This window comes from Lissotriton vulgaris, chromosome 1_1 (genome assembly GCF_964263255.1).
Source record: "Lissotriton vulgaris chromosome 1_1, aLisVul1.2, whole genome shotgun sequence".
In the NCBI taxonomy this organism is placed as follows: domain Eukaryota; kingdom Metazoa; phylum Chordata; class Amphibia; order Caudata; family Salamandridae; genus Lissotriton; species Lissotriton vulgaris.
The window spans coordinates 1,368,288,982-1,368,309,543 of NC_141685.1; the positions used below are offsets into that span (position 1 = coordinate 1,368,288,982).

At 44.0% G+C, this 20,562-nt stretch overlaps 4 non-coding genes across 4 annotated transcripts; all 4 read right to left on the minus strand.

Annotated features, from left to right (window-relative positions):
* Positions 1 to 10,733: 10,733 nt before the first annotated feature.
* Positions 10,734 to 10,815, minus strand: TRNAS-AGA (transfer RNA serine (anticodon AGA)). The gene has a single exon. It is a non-coding gene; the product is annotated as a tRNA-Ser (tRNA).
* A 1,494-nt stretch (positions 10,816 to 12,309) lies between these two features.
* TRNAH-GUG (transfer RNA histidin (anticodon GUG)) lies at positions 12,310 to 12,381 on the minus strand. The gene has a single exon. It is a non-coding gene; the product is annotated as a tRNA-His (tRNA).
* A 2,869-nt stretch (positions 12,382 to 15,250) lies between these two features.
* TRNAH-GUG (transfer RNA histidin (anticodon GUG)) lies at positions 15,251 to 15,322 on the minus strand. The gene has a single exon. It is a non-coding gene; the product is annotated as a tRNA-His (tRNA).
* Positions 15,323 to 16,611: 1,289 nt separating this feature from the next.
* On the minus strand, positions 16,612 to 16,693 carry TRNAF-AAA (transfer RNA phenylalanine (anticodon AAA)). Its single transcript has one exon. It is a non-coding gene; the product is annotated as a tRNA-Phe (tRNA).
* Positions 16,694 to 20,562: the final 3,869 nt, after the last annotated feature.

Sequence of the window (20,562 nt, forward strand, 5' to 3'; positions counted from 1 at the left end):
AGCATTCCCTGCAGCCTCAGCAGCAGCTTGCTGTCTGAGGGGTTCAAGTGAAGGGCAATCTAATTGGGCCTGCCCCAGGTCTGCCCTTGAGGGTCCCCCTGTCCCCAGAAACTCAACCTGATCAGGCTCAAGTTCCTCTGAGACAGTCTCCTCTTGGACTGCAGAATCAGTTTCCTGTGAAACTTGATCCTCAACCTGGGGCAAGTGGGAAGGCACAGCCTTAACCCTCTTGCTCCTTCTCTTGGGTTGTGGTTGGTCTATTGTTTTAAGATCCACCACTGGTTCAGGAAGGCACTTCTTAGCCTGAGACCTTGTCACTGCATGGACATGAGCTGAAATCCCTAGCATTTCTGCATGAGTCCTGTACTCCACTTCTGACCAAACTGAGCTTTCAAGATCATTGCCTAACAGACAGTCTACTGGGAGGTCTGCACTCACAACAACTTTCTTTAGGCCATCTACCCCTCCCCAGGAGAAGTTCACAACAGCCACACTATGGGAAGTAGTGGAGTTGCTTGCATTGGTCACTAGGTAACTTTCACCTAGTACAATCTGACCAGGGCCCACAAAGTCAGGTGTCACCATAGTGACACTGGCACAAGTGTCCCTGTAGGCCTGAGCCAGTTTCTCATTGATTAAGGGAGTCTGCCTATATTTGCCCAGGTTACTGGGGCTTACTGCAGTGGTCAAAGATAAGTCCACATCATATAGGAGAACTGCCTGTGTGGTGATTCTGACTAGGCCAGATTCCACCTCAGTACCCAAGGATTAACCCTACTAACCCCTTAGGTTGTGCACTACCACTGCTGACTGTACTAGGGGGTGCAGTTGCTTTAGGAGCTGCAGTGACAGGAACTGGATTTTTCTTAGTGCATTCACTGCCCCAGTGTGAAACTGATTTGCAGGTATTACACCAAGGTTTCTTTGGGCCATCATTCTTCTTTTTCTTGTTTCCATTTTGGGAACCCCCCTCCTTATTACTAGTTTGGGGGCCTGAAGACTTCTGGTCCTTTTCTTTATCTTTCTGATTCCCACCCTTCTGGTCTGTTTTCTTCTGGTCACCTTGGTTCTGGTTTTTCTGCTTAATCCTTGTTCTGACCCATTTGTCTGCCTTCTTTCCCAATTCTTGGGGAGAGGGCAAATCAGAGTCAACAAGGTATTGATGCAACAGCTGGTTCTGACAGTTATTAAGGATCTGCTCTCTCATGATAAGATTGTACAATCCTGTATAGTCCGAAACTTTACTTCCCTGCAGCCAACCCTCCAGAGCCTTAGTGGCACAATCAACAAAATCAGTCCAGTCCTGAGTCTGTGCTTTTTGGGTGTCTCTGAACAACAACCTGTATTGCTCAGTGGTTAGGCCAAACCCTTCAATAAGAGCACTCTTCAGAACAGAGTAGTTTTTGGCATCCTCAGGTCTAACAGTGAGGAGCCTATCCCTCCCTTTCTCAGAAAAGGAGTACCATAAAATTGCTGCCCACTGATCCTCAGGGACCTGCTGTACCATGCAGGCCCTCTCAAGAGCAGTCATCCATTTGTGGATGTCATCCCCTTCCTTGTAGGGGGGCACACTTTTTGTCAGGTTTCTGTTATCATAGGCCCTGTCTTTAGGAACTTTGCTGCCACCAGTGGCATCTAAGCTACACAATTTTCTTTCTCTTGCTAAAGCAAGTTTAGCTTGAGCCAAGGTTACCTCTTCCCTTTCTATTTGGAGTTGGACAGCCCTCATCCTGGCCCTATGCTCTTTCCTCTGGGAGGGAGTCATCCCTCTTTGAGATTCTCTTGAGGCACTAGAAAGATGAGAGTCCCCTGATTGAGATCTCACCCTCCTGTTACCTGGGAGAATTTGGTTATGAGATCTGGAGTGGTGCTGGCCCTCTCCATTCCCATGTAGGTCTAGGTTGGCCTGGTTAAGCCTGGCAACCTGTACCTGGGTCACCCTCTGATCCTGATCTTCAGGCTCATCTACATCTGAGCCTTCCTATTCCTCCTCCTCTTCTTCTTCATCTGGAAGATCCTCATTCTCAGGGGAGTTTACCCCCTCACCTGAATCTAAGGGAGCCTGACTCACCTTATCTAAGTCATCCTTTTCCAGGATAGCTATCAGGGAAGGAATAGTAGGGCCTCTGCCCTTTTTTAGCCCCCTGGCTGTGCACAAGGCACTCAGGTCTTTGTGGCTAAGGTTGTCATATCTGGAAGTTGCCTTGATAGGGTCAACTGTTACAGGAGCAGAGCATGAGGCTCTACCTGTATCAGACATGACTGCTAGTGAGCTGTAAGTGATGCACTTACCTACACTAAGTGTTTTCCTACTGTACCTTGCTAGTGAGTTGTAGTCAGGGTGTGCTAATCCCTTTAATCTACAACTACTAGGTTCAGTAGAACTTAATATGCTAAGCTTTTGACTTATATGTACCTAAGGTACTTGATGTGATCTTTCAATTTGATATAAAGATTGCAATGGTAAAACAAACAGCAAGCTCAAATCTGCACCGCTGCACACCAATGTGAGAAGTTGGCCTGATATGTAGTGTTTCCAATTCTGGAACCACTTGGTATCAGTCCAAAAAAAACCCAAAGATGTCTGGTTGTAAGTCAACCTTGTTAGACAAGCTATCCTAGAGGTAGCATGGACTAAGCAGCCTTAAAGGCTTAACTTAAGAGGGCGTGTTAAGCGAGCTGTTTTACCACATACAATCCTGTAATCAAATGAAAGGACACCACACAAGTATATATTATAAAAATATATGTATTTATTTCTAAATTACTCCCCAGTACTCTTTATGAGGAAAGGGGCACACGCGTTAAATCAAAAGCACAGTATAACATACAAAGTTGCACAATTTTGGATGAGGGCCGGTGGCCACTCAAACCATATACTAAAAAAGTGGTATAAGAGATACCAATCAAACAGTGGTTAGGCCTAGGGCCTAGAGAATCGCTGGGAGCAGTCAGGACTAGCAATGATGAAGTTGGGAGTAGCCCACGGGACTCGGGTGCAGCACGGAAAGTGCGGCTTGCACCAATGCAATGTCAATGGTGCGTAAAAGTTACACAAAGTGAGTTTAAAGATACTTCCGCTGAACCTAGGGGAACAAAACTCAAGACACAGACCCTAGAGGTGTGTTCCAACGTGGGCACACCAGCGTTGCAATGTTACCTCACCAACAGGCCGTGGGTGCACAGGGTCGAAGTGGGGTCAGGTTTTGACACGCAGGCTCTTGGTGCTTGGAGCTGAAGAAGCTGCAGGCGATGTGAAGCAGAGTGTCCGGTGTGATCCAAGAGTGGATCGAAGTCGAAAAGTACCTGAAAGAAGAGGGGACAGAGTCTGGGTCACTCAGCAGTGACCAGGGTGGAACCAGGACGGAACCAGGCAATGTCGGGCGCAATCAGGTGGTTGTCGATAGGCTTCTCTCCGCTGTCACGTGGGCTCTGGGGCATCTGCGACGTCCAGAAGCAGGTCACGATCTGTCCCACGTAGGCTCTCGCCGTCAGCACCGTCGGCTTCAAGATTGCAGCAAACAGCACTTGGCAAAAGCAACCCACGCGGAACCGGGAGATTGCTTATCACTCAAACCAGGAGGGTCAGAGTGGGGGCTCCTTTTCACAGGAGCTGGTGCAGATCTGGAGCAACCAGAAAAGCGAGTCGTATTCAAGTTTTCGTCGGCACAGGGGCCACAAGCCAGCTGGCAAGTGACCGGGCCAACGCATCGAGCCAACACAAGCAGAAGGGCCCCACGCAGCACTCGTCAAGTGTGGAGGGGTGAGCTTGGGTGCAAGTGTAGCTCGGGGTGGGGGCTTCTCAAACCCCGGTGTACAGCTTCGAGGGTCACTCGTGGATTGCACAGTCAGCGTCTCGTGGCCTTTTCAAGATGGTGTGCCCCACGCTTCCGGTCGCCTCCACTGGTCTCATCTCTGCAGGGACTGTGGATCGGGCTGGGTGAAGGCAGGCAAGCTTGATCTCGTTGATCTCTGTCGCTCGAGTTCCGGCGGGAACTGCAACAAAGCAAGGGTCGAGGGCTGGATGGTGCCTGTTTGCACAGGGTGGTCACTCCTTGACCACAAGGGAGATTCTTCCGTCTTCTATGATGAATAGAATGTCGAAGGGTCCAGAATTCGTTTCTTATGTTTCTTCAGAATGATCTGAGTTGCATTGGCACTGTTCCCACTCTTATTCGAATCTGGTGGGATAGACATCCTGCTAGGTCCCCTCCTATGGGTGGGACCCAGGAAGGGGGTGGTTACACCCCTTTCCTTTGATCCAGGCCACGCTGGGACTGGGGCTGGGAGGCCCCAGAACCGGTTTGGCCGGATTATGCAAGGGGCAGCCTTGTGCTCCCCAGGCAGTGTCTGGTTTCTTTGAAACCTCCCTACTACAATCCACTATCTCCTGTCTGGGGTGGTTTAACACCGCCCTGCGACAGGAAACCCTTTGTCCAGGCCACCATATGCTGAGTTTCGGTCAGCAGCAGGAGGCCAGACCCGTGTCTGTGGCAGAGGCATCCATTTTGTGGATCTGAGGCTCATTTTAAATCAACTGCGTTTCAGTAAAGTAACATGTCTTATCCCTCTAGAAGGGTGGAATGCTACCCCCGTCGCCAGAACTGGCAAGGGGGTAGTATTCCAATTCGTATGACACCTTACATGACATGTTTTGATAAAGCCAAACCAAAGTTGCTATATAACCGCGAGGATTATAAGGCGCTTAAGAGTATATGGTATGGCATTATCCCGGATCAGCTTAGGGAGTTGTTCCCGACAGCTGCAGACAGGCTCAGCTCATGCCAGAGCTCCATCTCACATAAAACCACGCACTCTGCCTCCAGGATTGATGAGGCCTTCCATAGGAGTGGCTTATAGGCTATATATGTGTCCAGATATAGGTTTAGATATAGGTATACTATATCTAAGCAAGGGGTGATTACACCCACTTGCCCCAGCTGAGTGATCAGCCAGTTGTGTCAATTTAAGAACCAGCCAGGGGTGGCAAAAAGCTATGCTTCAGCCCCTGGTAGGCCTTGGTGGCACCTATGCCCTGAGCACCTATAGTGCATGGTACAGGGGCTGACAAGGAGTCCATTTCCAATTGTGGTATGTACCTATAGCACATGTATCATAAATTTAGAGAGAGAACAGCAGGCTGGGGGTCTGATTAGCAGGCCCACAGCCTCAGTAAGTCGAAAACCAGTGAAGCAAAAAGCAAAAATTGGGGTGACCATAGGATAGCAGACCCTACTCTCCTACAACCTTGCATTCTTAAGGTGGTCCCAACCCCACCTTATTTCTTTTCACCTCCGCATTTTGCTGTATCTTTTTGTTGGCCTTAGGACTCTGATCACTTTATCGCTACTAATCAGTGCTGAAGTGCACGTGCTTCTTCCCTAATCATGTGTATAATTGGAGTATACCTGACTGACAGATTTAATTTACTTGAAAGCCCCTTGTAAAGTGGTATACCATATACCCAGGGACTGATTGTGCCGCCCAAAGAAATAGCATTTCAAACCTGTCTCAAGCCTGCTACTGCAGTGCCTGTGCTGCAGTGTACTGCCACTTCGACTTGGCATTTAAAACTACTTGCCAAGCCTTAAACTCCAATTTTATTACATATCAATAACCCCTAAGGTAGGCCCTAGGTAGTCCTAGGGGCATCATGCTATGTAAGTAAAAGGTAAGACATGTACTGTGGTAGTTTGTTTGTCCTAGTAGTATCAAACAGTCTATTACATTTTTCACTACTGTGAGGTCTGCCCCTCTCATAGGTTAGCATTGGGTATTCCCTTATACTTTTTGGGGGGTAATTCCATATCAGAGAGGAGAAGATTTATTTATTTATTGATAAATCCTATCTACTGGTGAGGTTGGATTTAATCTTACTGTTGTATAAATGCCATTTTTAGAGAGTGAGCATTTCTCTGCACTTACTGCTCTATTTGCATGAAAACCTGTCTTCAATTGACGTCTGGATTGGGCTGCGAGACAGCTACATATGTGCATTTCCTGTAGACAGCCACAACACAGGTCACTCAACTGCAACTGCATTCATCTGCATTCTGATTGGCCTGGGGGAGAGCTCCGCTCCCCTTACCGCAAATATGTTCAAGAACGATAATTTATGTCAGTAAGTACAGTATACCTACATCTTATAATCATGTGTGTTTAAATAATTTGTCGTTAGATCGTTTAAATATTGAAAAGAATCTGTTTTTAATAGACATTTTACAAAAACAACTGGTACATTTGTGAATTCTGTAAAGGAAAAACCCAACTGTCGTGACATTGCCAACCACAATGCTGTGACGCGGATTCAAACCGAGGTTGCTGCGGCCACAACGCAGAGTACTAACCACTATACGATCACGGCGAGCTACTTGGGCTCAATAATGTACAGTGACATGAAGAAATTATAATTCGGAACACTCAGGGCTACTCCTGTGATAGGCTGAATGTGTTCATTGCTTCCTCATTCCTTATACAAAGGCTTTATCTCCTCAGTGGTTGATAGGCTGAAACCGTTTCCTGGCCGCCTGCTTGTGAACTGGCAGGAGTCAAAGATCACACGTACACTGGTGGGCCTGTGATGGGACACCAATGCAGAGAAACACACCTGGCACAGATATCCTATTCTGTTTATTAGACCTGCATCTCCCCTGTACCTCCTCAAGCCATCTGTATGTGAAGCAAGAAAGAGTTAAGGAACGGTCCATCTACACTTTTATTGGGAGGATGCTGCCGTGAGCTCCTCCCAGCTAATCACACAAACAGCAGTAAAGCAAGATAACTACACAGTTAGGGGGGACTGCATGGTTAGGTTTTTGAGGAATTATGAAACTGACCTCAGTGACCCATAATCAGAGCTGTGGCTAATGACTGCATGCCTAATTATGATGAAGCAAGCACCATGGCTCGTAGGGGCCCCACAACACACTTTTCTTAGCTCATTGAATTAAAGTATAAACTTCTGCCATGTGTGAGTGGTAAAGGCTTGTTAATTTTGTTGCTTTTCAAATTCACGTCTGACAACAAGACGAAGGAACATTGGGGCATCAGACGCTTTGAAAAGTAGCCACCAACCGCAGAGAAAGAGAGAAAGAGGGAAAAGACAGTATGAGGTGTGGAGAAAACAGCAGCAGGTACAAGGAGCACAAATGAGATTAATGGCGCCTAAATAGAGCACGTAAAGGAACAGTTACAAATCTAAGAAAAGGGAAAGAAAAGACTAGGAAAAAACACAGAAAGAGCTTGTAGATGAAATTCTCTTCCAGGAACAGCAGGTTAACCACATGGCTGCTAGGCGTTTTCCCGTCCTGCGCTAAAAAAACAAAAAGCCCATAAATCATGACGAGCTGGCCTTGTCATCCGCGCACGCAGGTAAGCGTCATGACGAGCCCAGCTCGTCATTAGCTTCGAAGGGGTTAAGAGAAATTACACAGGGAGCAGTTAAGCTTGTAACACGGGGGAGAATAGAAAAGAAAATGCAGTTTTATGAAGTGTGTTTGCCTAATCCAGCTAGCAATTTTATTTTATTTCTCTATTTGCTTCTTTTATTGGTAAAGTAAGTTTCAAGTGCATGCACAGGTATGACCGAGAGAGCCAGGGTATAATAATTTGAAGCGTTTGCACCAGCGCTAATGAAGGACGAGAGTTATAGCAAAGATAGGAAAGGGGGAGCGATAATAAATATGTGATATGGCAATAGTGACACCAAAATAAGCCACCTATTTATAAAACTGACATGGAAGAAATACTAAAGGTTAACTTCTGAAATTGTAGCCGATGTTAAAAAGATTCTCGTTGTCTGCTGGATTCGAACCTGCGCGGGGAGACCCCAATGGATTTCTAGTCCATCGCCTTAACCACTCGGCCACAACAACTGACTGTAAGGCGTGTGCACATAATCTGTATGCAAGTTTTCGACGTGTCCCACAGCAAATTCCTGATATTCTGCAATGCACTTTTTAAAAATAATGTATTTTTCAGCAGGCACATTCTCTCCTAAAAACAAAAATTGCATGCGTATATCTCTAGTTTGGAATACCGTAGGCTTGCATGCATACTCCCATGGGTCACTCAAGTTTTTTGGACCCTATTGCACTCTGTTTTCGTGCTGCTTTTAGTATATGGCTCATATTACAGAAGTCTACCATCTTTGAGTATTTGAGGCTCCTTTGTAAGTGCTTTTTATTTTTTCCTTGAAGAGTTATATAATAAAGGGGTCCGGGAAAGATTGCATTTATGGAAGATAAAAGAAGGCCCACTTGTCTCACCAAATGCTGTAGAGAAACCTGATGTTTTACTCATGTTATCCTTAGTTCGTTTTTGTTAGACCTTGCATTCTTAAGGTGGTCCCAACCCCACCTTATTGCTTTTCACCTCCGCATTTTGCTGTATCTTTTTGTTTGCCTTAGGACTCTGATCACTTTATCGCTACTAATCAGTGCTGAAGTGCACGTGCTTCTTCCCTAATCATGTGTATAATTGGAGTATACCTGACTGACAGATTTAATTTACTTGAAAGCCCCTTGTAAAGTGGTATACCATATACCCAGGGACTGATTGTGCCGTCCAAAGAAATAGCATTTCAAACCTGTCTCAAGCCTGCTACTGCAGTGCCTGTGCTGCAGTGTACTGCCACTTCGACTTGGCATTTAAAACTACTTGCCAAGCCTTAAACTCCAATTTTATTACATATCAGTAACCCCTAAGGTAGGCCCTTAGTAGTCCTAGGGGCATCATGCTATGTAAGTAAAAGGTAAGACATGTACTGTGGTAGTTTGTATGTCCTAGTAGTATCAAACAGTCTATTACATTTTTCACTACTGTGAGGTCTGCCCCTCTCATAGGTTAGCATTGGGTATTCCCTTATACTTTTTGGGGGGTAATTCCATATCATAGAGGAGAAGCGTTATTTATTTATTGATAAATCCTATCTACTGGTGAGGTTAGATTTAATCTTACTATTGTATAAATGCCATTTTTAGAGAGTGAGTATTTCTCTGCACTTACTGCTCTATTTGCATGAAAACCTGTCTTCAATTGACATCTGGATTGGGCTGCGAGACAGCTACATATGTGCATTCCCTGTAGACAGCCACAACACAGGTCACTCAACTGCAACTGCATTCATCTGCATTCTGATTGGCATGGGGGAGAGCTCCGCTCCCCCCACCGCAAATATGTTCAAGAATGATAATTTATGTCAGTAAGTACAGTATACCTACATCTTATAATCATGTGTGTTTAAATAATTTGTCGTCAGATCGTTAAAATATTTAAAAGGATCTGTTTTTAATAGACATTTTACAAAAACAACTGGTACATTTGGGAATTCTGTAAAGGAAAAACCCGACTGCGGTGACATTGCCAGCCACAATGCCGTGACTCGGATTCGAACTGAGGTTGCTGCGGCCACAACACAGAGTACTAACCACTATACGATCACGGCGAGCTACTTGGGCTCAATAACATACTGTGACATTAAGAAATTATAATTCTGAACACTCAGGGCTACTCCTGTGATAGGCTGAATGTGTTCATTGCTTCCTCATTCCTTATACAAAGGCTTTATCTCCTCAGTGGTTGATAGGCTGAAACCGTTTCCTGGCAGCCTGCTTGTGAACTGGCAGGAGTCAAAGATCACACATACACTTGTGGGCCTGTGATGGGACACCAATGCAGAGAAACACACCTGGCGCAGATATTCTATTCTGTTTATTAGACCTGCATCTGCCCTGTACCTCCTCAAGTCATCTGTATGTTAAGCAAGAAAGAGTTAAGGAACGGTCCATCTACACTTTTATTGGGATGATGCTGCCGTGAGCTCCTCCCAGCTAATCACACAAACAGCAGTAAAGCAAGATAACTACACAGTTAGGGGGGACTGCATGGTTAGGTTTTTGAGGAATTATTGAAACTGACCTCAGTGACCCATAATCAGAGCTGTGGCTAATGACTGCATGCCTAATTATGATGAAGCAAGCACCATGGCTCGTAGGGGCCCCACAACACACTTTTCTTAGCTCATTGAATTAAAGTATAAACTTCTGCCATGTGTGAGTGGTAAAGGCTTGTTAATTTTGTTGCTTTTCAAATTCACGTCTGACAACAAGACGAAGGAACATTGGGGCATCAGACGCTTTGGAAAGTAGCCACCAACTGCAGAGAAAGAGAAAAAGAGGGAAAAGGCAGTATGAGGTGTGGAGAAAACAGCAGCAGGTACAAGGAGCTCAAATGAGATTAATGGCGCCTAAATAGAGCACGTAAAGGAACAGTTACAAATCTAAGAAAAGGGAAAGAAAAGACTAGGAAAAAACACAAAAAGAGCTTGTAGATGAAATTCTCTTCCAGGAACAGCAGGTTAAGGGAAATTACACAGGGAGCAGTTAAGCTTGTAACACGGGGAGAATAGAAAAGAAAATGCAGTTTTATGAAGTGTGTTTGCCTAATCCAGCTAGCACTTTTATTTTATTTCTCTATTTGCTTATTTTATTGGTAAAGTAAGTTTCAAGTGCATGCACAGGTATGACCGAGAGAGCCAGGGTATAATAATTTGAAGCGTTTGCACCAGCGCTAATGAAGGACGAGAGTTGTAGCAAAGATATGAAAGGGGAAGCGATAATAAATATGTGATATGGCAATAGTGACACCAAAATAAGCCAACTATTTATAAAACTGACATGGAAGAAATACTAAAGGTTAACTTCTGAAATTGTAGCCGATGTTAAAAATATTATCGTTGTCGGCAGGATTCGAACCTGCGCGGGGAGTCCCCAATGGATTTCTAGTCCATCGCCTTAACCACTCGGCCACAACAACTGACTGTAAGGCGTGTGCACATGATCTGTATGCAAGTTTTCAAGGTGTCCCACAGCAAATTCCTGATATTCTGCAATGCACTTTTTAAAAATAATGTTTTTTTCAGCAGGCACATTCTCTCCTAAAAACAAAAATTGCATGCGTATATCTCTAGTTTGGAATACCATAGGCTTGCATGCATACTCTCATGGGTCACTCAAGTTTTTTGGACCCTATTGCACTATGTTTTCGTGCTGCTTTTAGTATATGGCCCATATTACAGAAGTCTACCATCTTTGAGTATTTGAGGCTCCTTTGTAAGTGCTTTATATTTTTTCCTTGAAGAGCTATATAATAAAGGGGTCCGGGAAAGATTGCATTTATGGAAGATAAAAGAAGGCCCACTTGTCTCACCAAATGCTGTAGAGAAACCTGATGTTTTACTCATGTTATCCTTAGTTCGTTTTTGTTAGACCTTGCATTCTTAAGGTGGTCCCAACCACACCTTATTGCTTTTCACCTCCGCATTTTGCTGTATCTTTTTGTTGGCCTTAGGACTCTGATCACTTTATCGCTACTAATCAGTGCTGAAGTGCACGTGCTTCTTCCCTAATCATGTGTATAATTGGAGTATACCTTACTGACAGATTTAATTTACTTGAAAGCCCCTTGTAAAGTGGTATACCATATACCCAGGGACTGATTGTGCCGCCCAAAGAAATAGCATTTCAAACCAGTCTCAAGCCTGCTACTGCAGTGCCTGTGCTGCAGTGTACTGCCACTTCGACTTGGCATTTAAAACTACTTGCCAAGCCTTAAACTCCAATTTTATTACATATCAGTAACCCCTAAGCTAGGCCCTAAGTAGTCCTAGGGGCATCATGCTATGTACGTAAAAGGTAAGACATGTACTCTGGTAGTTTGTATGTCTAGTAGTATCAAACAGTCTATTACATTTTTCACTACTGTGAGGTCTGCCCCTCTCATAGGTTAGCATTGGGTATTCCCTTATACTTTTTGGGGGGTGATTCCATATCAGAGAGGAGAAGCTTTATTTATTTATTGATAAATCCTATCTACTGGTGAGGTTGGATTTCATCTTACTATTGTATAAATGCCATTTTTAGAGAGTGAGCATTTCTCTGCACTTACTGCTCTATTTGCATGAAAACCTGTCTTCAATTGACGTCTGGATTGGGCTGCGAGACAGCTACATATGTGCATTCCCTGTAGACAGCCACAACACAGGTCACTCAACTGCAACTGCATTCATCTGCATTCTGATTGGCATGGGGGAGAGCTCCGCTCCCCCCACCGCAAATATGTTCAAGAACGATAATTTATGTCAGTAAGTACAGTATACCTACATCTTATAATCATGTGTGTTTAAATCATTTGTCGTTAGTTTAAATATTGAAAAGGATCTGTTTTTAATAGACATTTTACAAAATCAACTGGTACATTTGGGAATTCTGTAAAGGAAAAACCCAACTGCCGTGACATTGCCAAACACAATGCCGTGACTCGGATTCGAACCGAGGTTGCTGCGGCCACAACGCAGAGTACTAACCACTATACGATCACGGCGAGCTACTTGGGCTCAATAACATACAGTGACATGAAGAAATTATAATTCGGAACACTCAGGGCTACTCTTGTGATAGGATGAATGTGTTCATTGCTTCCTCATTCCTTATACAAAGGCTTTATCTCCTCAGTGGTTGATAGGCTGAAACCGTTTCCTGGCCGCCTGCTTGTGAACTGGCAGGAGTCAAAGATCACACATACACTGGTGGGCCTGTGATGGGACACCAATGCAGAAAAACACACCTGGTGCAGATATTCTATTCTGTCTATTAGACCTGCATCTCCCCTGTACCTCCTCAAGCCATCTGTATGTGAAGCAAGAAAGAGTTAAGGAACGGTCCATCTACACTTTTATTGGGAGGATGCTGCCGTGAGCTCCTCCCAGCTAATCACACAAACAGCAGTAAAGCAAGATAACTACACAGTTAGGGGGGACTGCATGGTTAGGTTTTTGAGGAATTATTGAAACTGACCTCAGTGACCCATAATCAGAGCTGTGGCTAATGACTGCATGCCTAATTATGATGAAGCAAGCACCATGGCTCGTAGGGGCCCCACAACACACTTTTCTTAGCTCATTGAATTAAAGTATAATCTTCTGCCATGTGTGAGTGGTAAAGGCTTGTTAATTTTGTTGCTTTTCAAATTCACGTCTGACAACAAGACGAAGGAACTTTGGGGCATCAGACGTTTTGGAAAGTAGCCACCAACCGCAGAGAAAGAGAAAGAGGGAAAAGACAGTATGAGGTGTGGAGAAAACAGCAGCAGGTACAAGGAGCTCAAATGAGATTAATGGCGCCTAAATAGAGCACGTAAAGGAACAGTTACAAATCTAAGAAAAGGGAAAGATAAGACTAGGAAAAAACACAGAAAGAGCTTGTAGATGAAATTCTCTTCCAGGAACAGCAGGTTAAGAGAAATTACACAGGGAGCAGTTAAGCTTGTAACACGGGGAGAATAGAAAAGAAAATGCAGTTTTATGAAGTGTGTTTGCCTAATCCAGCTAGCACTTTTATTTTATTTCTCTATTTGCTTCTTTTATTGGTAAAGTAAGTTTCAAATGCATGCACAGGTATGACCGAGAGAGCCAGGGTATAATAATTTGAAGCGTTTGCACCAGCGCAAATGAAGGACGAGAGTTATAGCAAAGATATGAAAGGGGGAGCGATAATAAATATGTGATATGGCAATAGTGACACCAAAATAAGCCACCTATTTATGAAACTGACATGGACGAAATACTAAAGGTTAACTTCTGAAATTGTAGCCGATGTTAAAAAGATTCTCGTTGTCGGCAGGATTCGAAACTGCGCGGGGAGACCACAATGGATTTCTAGTCCATCGCCTTAACCACTCGGCCACAACAACTGACTGTGAGGCGTGAGCACATAATCTGTATGCAAGTTTTCAAGGTGTCCCAGAGCAAATTCCTGATATTCTGCAATGCACTTTTTAAAAAGTAATGTTTTTTTTCAGCAGGCACATTCTCTCCTAAAAACAAAAATTGCATTGGTATATCTCTAGTTTGGAATACCATAGGCTTGCCTGCATACTCTCATGGGTCACTCAAGTTTTTTGGACCCTATTGCACTCTGTTTTCGTGCTGCTTTTAGTATATGGCCCATATTACAGAAGTCTACCATCTTTGAGTATTTGAGGCTCCTTTGTAAGTGCTTTATATTTTTTACTTGAAGAGCTATATAATAAAGGGGTCCAGGAAAGATTACATTTATGGAAGATAAAAGAAGGCCCACTTGTCTCACCAAATGCTGTAGAAAAACCTGATGTTTTACTCATGTTATCCTTAGTTCATTTTTGTTAGACCTTGCATTCTTAAGGTGGTCCCAACCCCACCTTATTGCTTTTCACCACCGCATTTTGCTGTATCTTTTTGTTGGCCTTAGGACTCTGATCACTTTATCGCTACTAATCAGTGCTGAAGTGCACGTGCTTCTTCCCTAATCATGTGTATAATTGGAGTATACCTGACTGACAGATTTAATTTACTTGAAAGCCCCTTGTAAAGTGGTATACCATATAGCCAGGGACTGATTGTGCCGCCCAAAGAAATAGCATTTCAAACCTGTCTCAAGCCTGCTACTGCAGTGCCTGTGCTGCAGTGTACTGCCACTTCGACTTGGCATTTAAAACTACTTGCCAAGCCTTGAACTCCAATTTTATTACATATCAGTAACCCCTAAGGTAGGCCCTAGGTAGTCCTAGGGGCATCATGCTATGTAAGTAAAAGGTAAGACATGTACTGTGGTAGTTTGTATGTCCTAATAGTATCAAACAGTCTATTACATTTTTCACTACTGTGAGGTCTGCCCCTCTCATAGGTTAGCATTGGGTATTCCCTTATACTTTTTGGGGGGTAATTCCATATCAGAGAGGAAAAGCTTTATTTATTTATTTATAAATCCTATCTACTGGTGAGGTTGGATTTAATCTTACTGTTGTATAAATGCCATTTTTAGAGAGTGAGCATTTCTCTGCACTTACTGCTCTATTTGCATGAAAACCTGTCTTCAATTGACGTCTGGATTGGGCTGCGAGACAGCTACATATGTGCATTCCCTGTAGACAGCCACAACACAGATCACTCAACTGCAACTGCATTCATCTGCATTCTGATTGGCCTGGGGGAGAGCTCCGCTCCCCTTACAGCAAATATGTTCAAGAACGAGAATTTATGTCAGTAAGTACAGTATACCTACATCTTATAATCATGTGTGTTTAAATAATTTGTCGTTAGATCGTTTAAATATTGAGAAGGATCTCTTTTTAATTGACATTTTACAAAAACAAGTGGTACATTTGGGAATTCTGTAAAGGAAAAACCCAACTGCCGTGACATTGCCAACCACAATGCCGTGACTCGGATTCGAACCAAGGTTGCTGCGGCCACAACACAGAGTACTAACCACTATACGATCACGGCAAGCTACTTGGCCTCAATAACATACAGTGACATGAAGAAAATATAATTCGGAACACTCAGGGCTACTCCTGTGATAGGCTGAATGTGTTCATTACTTCCTCATTCCTTATACAAAGGCTTTATCTCCTCAGTGGTTGATAGGCTGAAACCGTTTCCTGGCCGCCTGCTTGTTAACTGGCAGGAGTCAAAGATCACACATACACTGGTGGGCCTGTGATGGGACACCAATGCAGAGAAACACAAATGGCGCAGATATTCTATTCTGATTATTAGACCTGCATCTCCCCTGTACCTCCTCAAGCCATCTGTATGTGAAGCAAGAAAGAGTTAAGGAACAGTCCATCTACACTTTTATTGGGAGGATGCTGCCGTGAGCTCCTCCCAGCTAATCACACAAACAGCAGTAAAGCAAGATAACTACACAGTTAGGGGGGACTGCATGGTTAAGTTGTTGAGGAATTATTGAAACTGACCTCAGTGACCCATAATCAGAGCTGTGGCTAATGACTGCATGCCTAAATATGATGAAGCAAGCACCATGGCTCGTAGGGGCCCCACAACACACTTTTCTTAGCTCATTGAATTAAAGTATAAACTTCTGCCATGTGTGAGTGGTAAAGGCTTGTTAATTTTGTTGCTTTTCAAATTCACGTCTGACAACAAGAGGAAGGAACATTGGGGCATCAGACGCTTTGGAAAGTAGCCACCAACCGCAGAGAAAGAGAGAAAGAGGGAAAAGACAGTATGAGGTGTGGAGAAAACAGCAGCAGGTACAAGGAGCTCAAATGAGATTAATGGCGCCTAAATAGAGCACGTAAAGGAACAGTTACAAATCTAAGAAAAGGGAAAGAAAAGACTAGGAAAAAACACAAAAAGAGCTTGTAGATGAAATTCTCTTCCAGGAACAGCAGGTTAAGAGAAATTACACAGGGAGCAGTTAAGCTTGTAACACGGGGGAGAATAGAAAAGAAAATGCAGTTTTATGAAGTGTGTTTGCCTAATCCATCTAGCACTTTTATTTTATTTCTCTATTTGCTTCTTTTATTGGTAAAGTAAGTTTCAAGTGCATGCACAGGTATGACCGAGAGACCCAGGGTATAATAATTTGAAGCGTTTGCACCAGCGCTAATGAAGGACGAGAGTTATAGCAAAGATATGAAAGGGGGAGCGATAATAAATATGTGATATGGCAATAGTGACACCAAAATAAGCCACCTATTTATAAAACTGACATGGAAGAAATACTAAAGGTTAACTTCTGAAATTGTAGCCGATGTTAAAAAGATTCTCGTTGTCGGCAGGATTCGAACCTGCGCGGGGAGACCCCAATGGATTTTTAGTCCATCGCCTTAACCACTCGGCCACAACAACTGACTGTAAGGCGTGTGCACATAATCTGTATGCAAGTTTACAAGGTGTCCCACAGCAAATTCCTGATATTCTGCAATGCACTTTTTAAAAATAATGTTTTTTTCAGCAGGCACATTCTCTCCTAAAAACAAAAATTCCATTGGTATATCTCTAGTTTGGAATACCATAGGCTTGCCTGCATACTCTCATGGGTCACTCAAGTTTTTTGGACCCTATTGAGGTTCCGTGACGATTTGAATCCGTGTTTTCAACATTGTCGTAAATACATCATTTTGGTATCAGTGAACCGCAAATGATCCATTTAGCATATCCTGGTGTTTTCGCTATGCTACGAGCAAGAGTATTCCTGTTACAAACACATTTCTGATCTACCCATGGCATCCATCTTAGATCATGGCAGCCATTTTGTGTTTCTTGCCCTCACATAGACAATGGACACGCAATGACCTCTGATTACTTCATTTCGATTAAGGACACGTAGGCTTAGCCGGAGATTCACCTCTCTAGTAACACGTGCACCTTAGAACAGAACACGCTGTGGCTGCATGACTCGACAAAGGCTGCCTCCTCTGCCTGAGGCCAGTCCTGCTGTACTGGTTCTCGTGTTTGTCGGCCTGATCATGATTAGGCGGCCGAAGCTGGTAGCCTTGCCCATTTACGACCCACAAACATCTCTTATCCTGCGTTTCTATCATCTGCACCTGGCTCTGCTCCTTTCCTTCTGGGCCTTTATTAGGGGGAGGTAACGAAATTTACGATGAGGCGGTCCGGCTCTTGAATGAAATGTTGACATGGGATTGTGATAGAATAGTGGGAACCCCTCTTCGTAATGTTTGACATCAGATATTATCGACGATTCCTGTGCAACGCCAAATATTTATTGTTTAGGACACAAAGGTTTTGGGAATGTACTAACATGTGAAGAATTCGCCTGAAGGCCAATATTTAGTATATAAGGAGCAACCGTTCTTGTGCAAATCGAACAGGCTCCTAGATACTGCCCGTGTGTAGTTTCTGTGACTTCTGTGTCCCTGCAGTAATAAACCTTTGGTCTTTGACGCCACCATCGAGAAGCCCGTGTTTCTGTTTATTTGTGCACCGAGACAGGTAGAACTCCGGGGTCTTCGGGTGTTATCCCTGACACCTCTGGACGGAACCAAAAAGTCAAGAACTTCAATTGGCGCCCAATGTGGGGCGACGTCATTCGGTACCGGTCCAAGAGCCTGAAGAGTTCGAGAAGCTTCGTGTGAAGATTCCTGAGGGAGGCGCCCCACTTCATCGATCCCGGCATATCGCAAAAGTGGCCCGAAGTTCTCTTCCACGAGGGTTCCCGTTCAGGACGGCTGCAGTGGTCCGTTGCCTTGACCGTCGCCCTGTCTTGGACCCGAGGTGCAGTCCTTAGTACGGCGAGACGAGACGGGTTTCTCCTTGGTGACGTCTTCAGTGCCTCAGTTAAGTATTTAGTGGTTGCTAGTTGGTTACTTCGTAAGGGTTGTTAAAATCCTTTTTAGTTCTTGGTTTGGTTTGGTTTCGTAAGATTATCACTGGTTGTTCTGGTTACGATAATCTATTGGTTTAGTTTGGGTATCGATACATTAGTTCGCTTTGGTAGGCCTAAGTTCTTGGTTCGAGTGCACATTTCTGTTTGTGTTTTGTTTGTTCTGTGTTCCGGATTGCAAAATGGTAAGTCGGAAAAATTGTATGTTGTCGTGTTTTGGTTGCAACAGTGATTCCCGGTTGGAGGACTCATGTCTGGTTCCTCCGATTGGGACTCCTCTATATGATCTTTATTGTAAGTTTGGTGTGGGCCCTATATCTTATAATGAGGTGTGGGTCCGCTATACGGAAAAAGACGGTGTCCTTAGTTGGCCACTGCATGGTAAGTTTTGAACCCGAAATCCTTGACAATTTAGAAGCGAAATTGTTTAAGAAGAAAGCCCGGCCGGCAATGTTTGATTCTTTCCGTTACTGGCGAAAAGAATCTAAACAGAGAGAAATTAAAAGGTTAAAGAAAGAACAGAAAGAGCAAGAGTTGACTTTAGAACAGGCTGCTAAGCAGCTGCAAGTCAACGAGTCTGAGAAGGCAATAGAAGTGGCTATTAGAGAGCGTAATTTAGCGATCAACAAGTGTTATCCTGTTTTGCCATCGAGTACGGCTAAGATAGTAGAGGACCCCGAAAGTGATCCTCTCTTATCTTATTTGTTACAGTCACCTCCACCGTATGCACAGGGTGCTACGGCTCCTCCATTACCGAATGTTCAAATGCCGGTTGCTGGACAACCTGGTATTCCTGCTCCCCTGAATCAAGCTCCTGTACCTCCTGTGGTCAATGTGAATGTTCCTTCGGCACCCCCTTTTCCTGGGTTGCCGGCTTCTTTGCCTATACCTGTATCACTTGTACCTACTGCTTCACAAGCTACCTTACCTGATACTCCTACTGTTCCTGGTCTATCTGTTCCTACTGCTACTGTGTTTTCTACATCTGCTAGTATTATGACTCCGCTTTCTGTTCGTCGAAGAATCACTGATTCTGTCTCTAATATTCTGTCTCCCTTCTATAAAACTTTGATTAAGACTCCTGCCTCTGAGTCTGTACAGAGACATAGTCAGCTTCCAAGTACTGAGGAACGGGGAATCTTAGATTCCACGGCTCTCAGATGGATTTCGAAGAGTAGGAGATATAGTACGAGAGATGTATTAGATACATTTATGCAGCGGAATGAACCAACGCAACGATATGCGTTTGACGAGATGTGTTCTCTTTTACGTGAGGAACTAGAAGAAGATGACTCTGAATCGAATTTAGAAGACTTAATTAAGGTTCAGAAAGAGTTTGCTGCAGGTATGATAGTAGGTCAAAATATAAAAGAAGCGATGGAACTGATTTTAAGTTATAGGAATGATCCATCTCTTCGTTCACCGAGAGATTTAGAAAGACAGAGTACGAAGCAGAATCGCCAATATCCAGTGAGGGAGGTTCCACCAATTTGGCGTGAAGCTGTGCCAGCTGATGTGAATCGTGGTATTGCTGCCGCTCCGGCGCAATTCCAGAGAGTGTGGATACACATTCCGTGGAAGCGAGCCGAAGTGTTAGCAGTGAAGCAGGCCTTGCCAGATCCGCGTAAGAATCCTGCTGGATACTATAAGGAATTAGCACAGACAGTTGAGGCTTGTGTGATGAATCTAGCGGACATTGACATGTTATTTGGGAATGTAGTTCCGCAACCAATTTGGGCTAAGATACGTAAAGAGAATCATCCAGTTGCCCTAGGTGGTGATTGGGCAGCTATCATAGCGGCAGATGGTCAGCAAATAGGTGGTTCCAAACCCGAACCTCTAATTGCTAATCTTCCAGGTAGAATAATTGAATTAATGAAGACTCTGATGCCAGCATTGCGTGTTAACTGGGACAAGGTGTCCGCATGCAGGCAGAAGAAAGACGAAAGTGTCTCCGACTTCTTCACGAGGTTCGAAGAGACTTTTGTAGATCACAGTGGTCAGGATATGAGCACAGAAGGAGCACAGAGATTGTTTGTCGATAAATTTGTACACAATTTGCTACCAGAGCTCTGCAATAAATTGAAAGATTCCGAGAGTGCGTGGGCTGTCTCTACAACTGCGCAAATACTTGCAACTGCACAGTATTATGAAAACAGGGATAAAGAGGAGAAAGAGAAATCAGATAAGAAAACGAAAGATTTAAAGACTAAAGTTCTTTTGCAACAGGCATATCCGCCTCGCATGAATCAGACTAATACACAGCAAGGGTCATATCAAAGAACAGATTATAGTTCACCGAGGCCTCAATATCAGTGGAACCAGTGTGCGTACTGTAAGAAAGAGGGTCACTATAAAAATGACTGTCCGA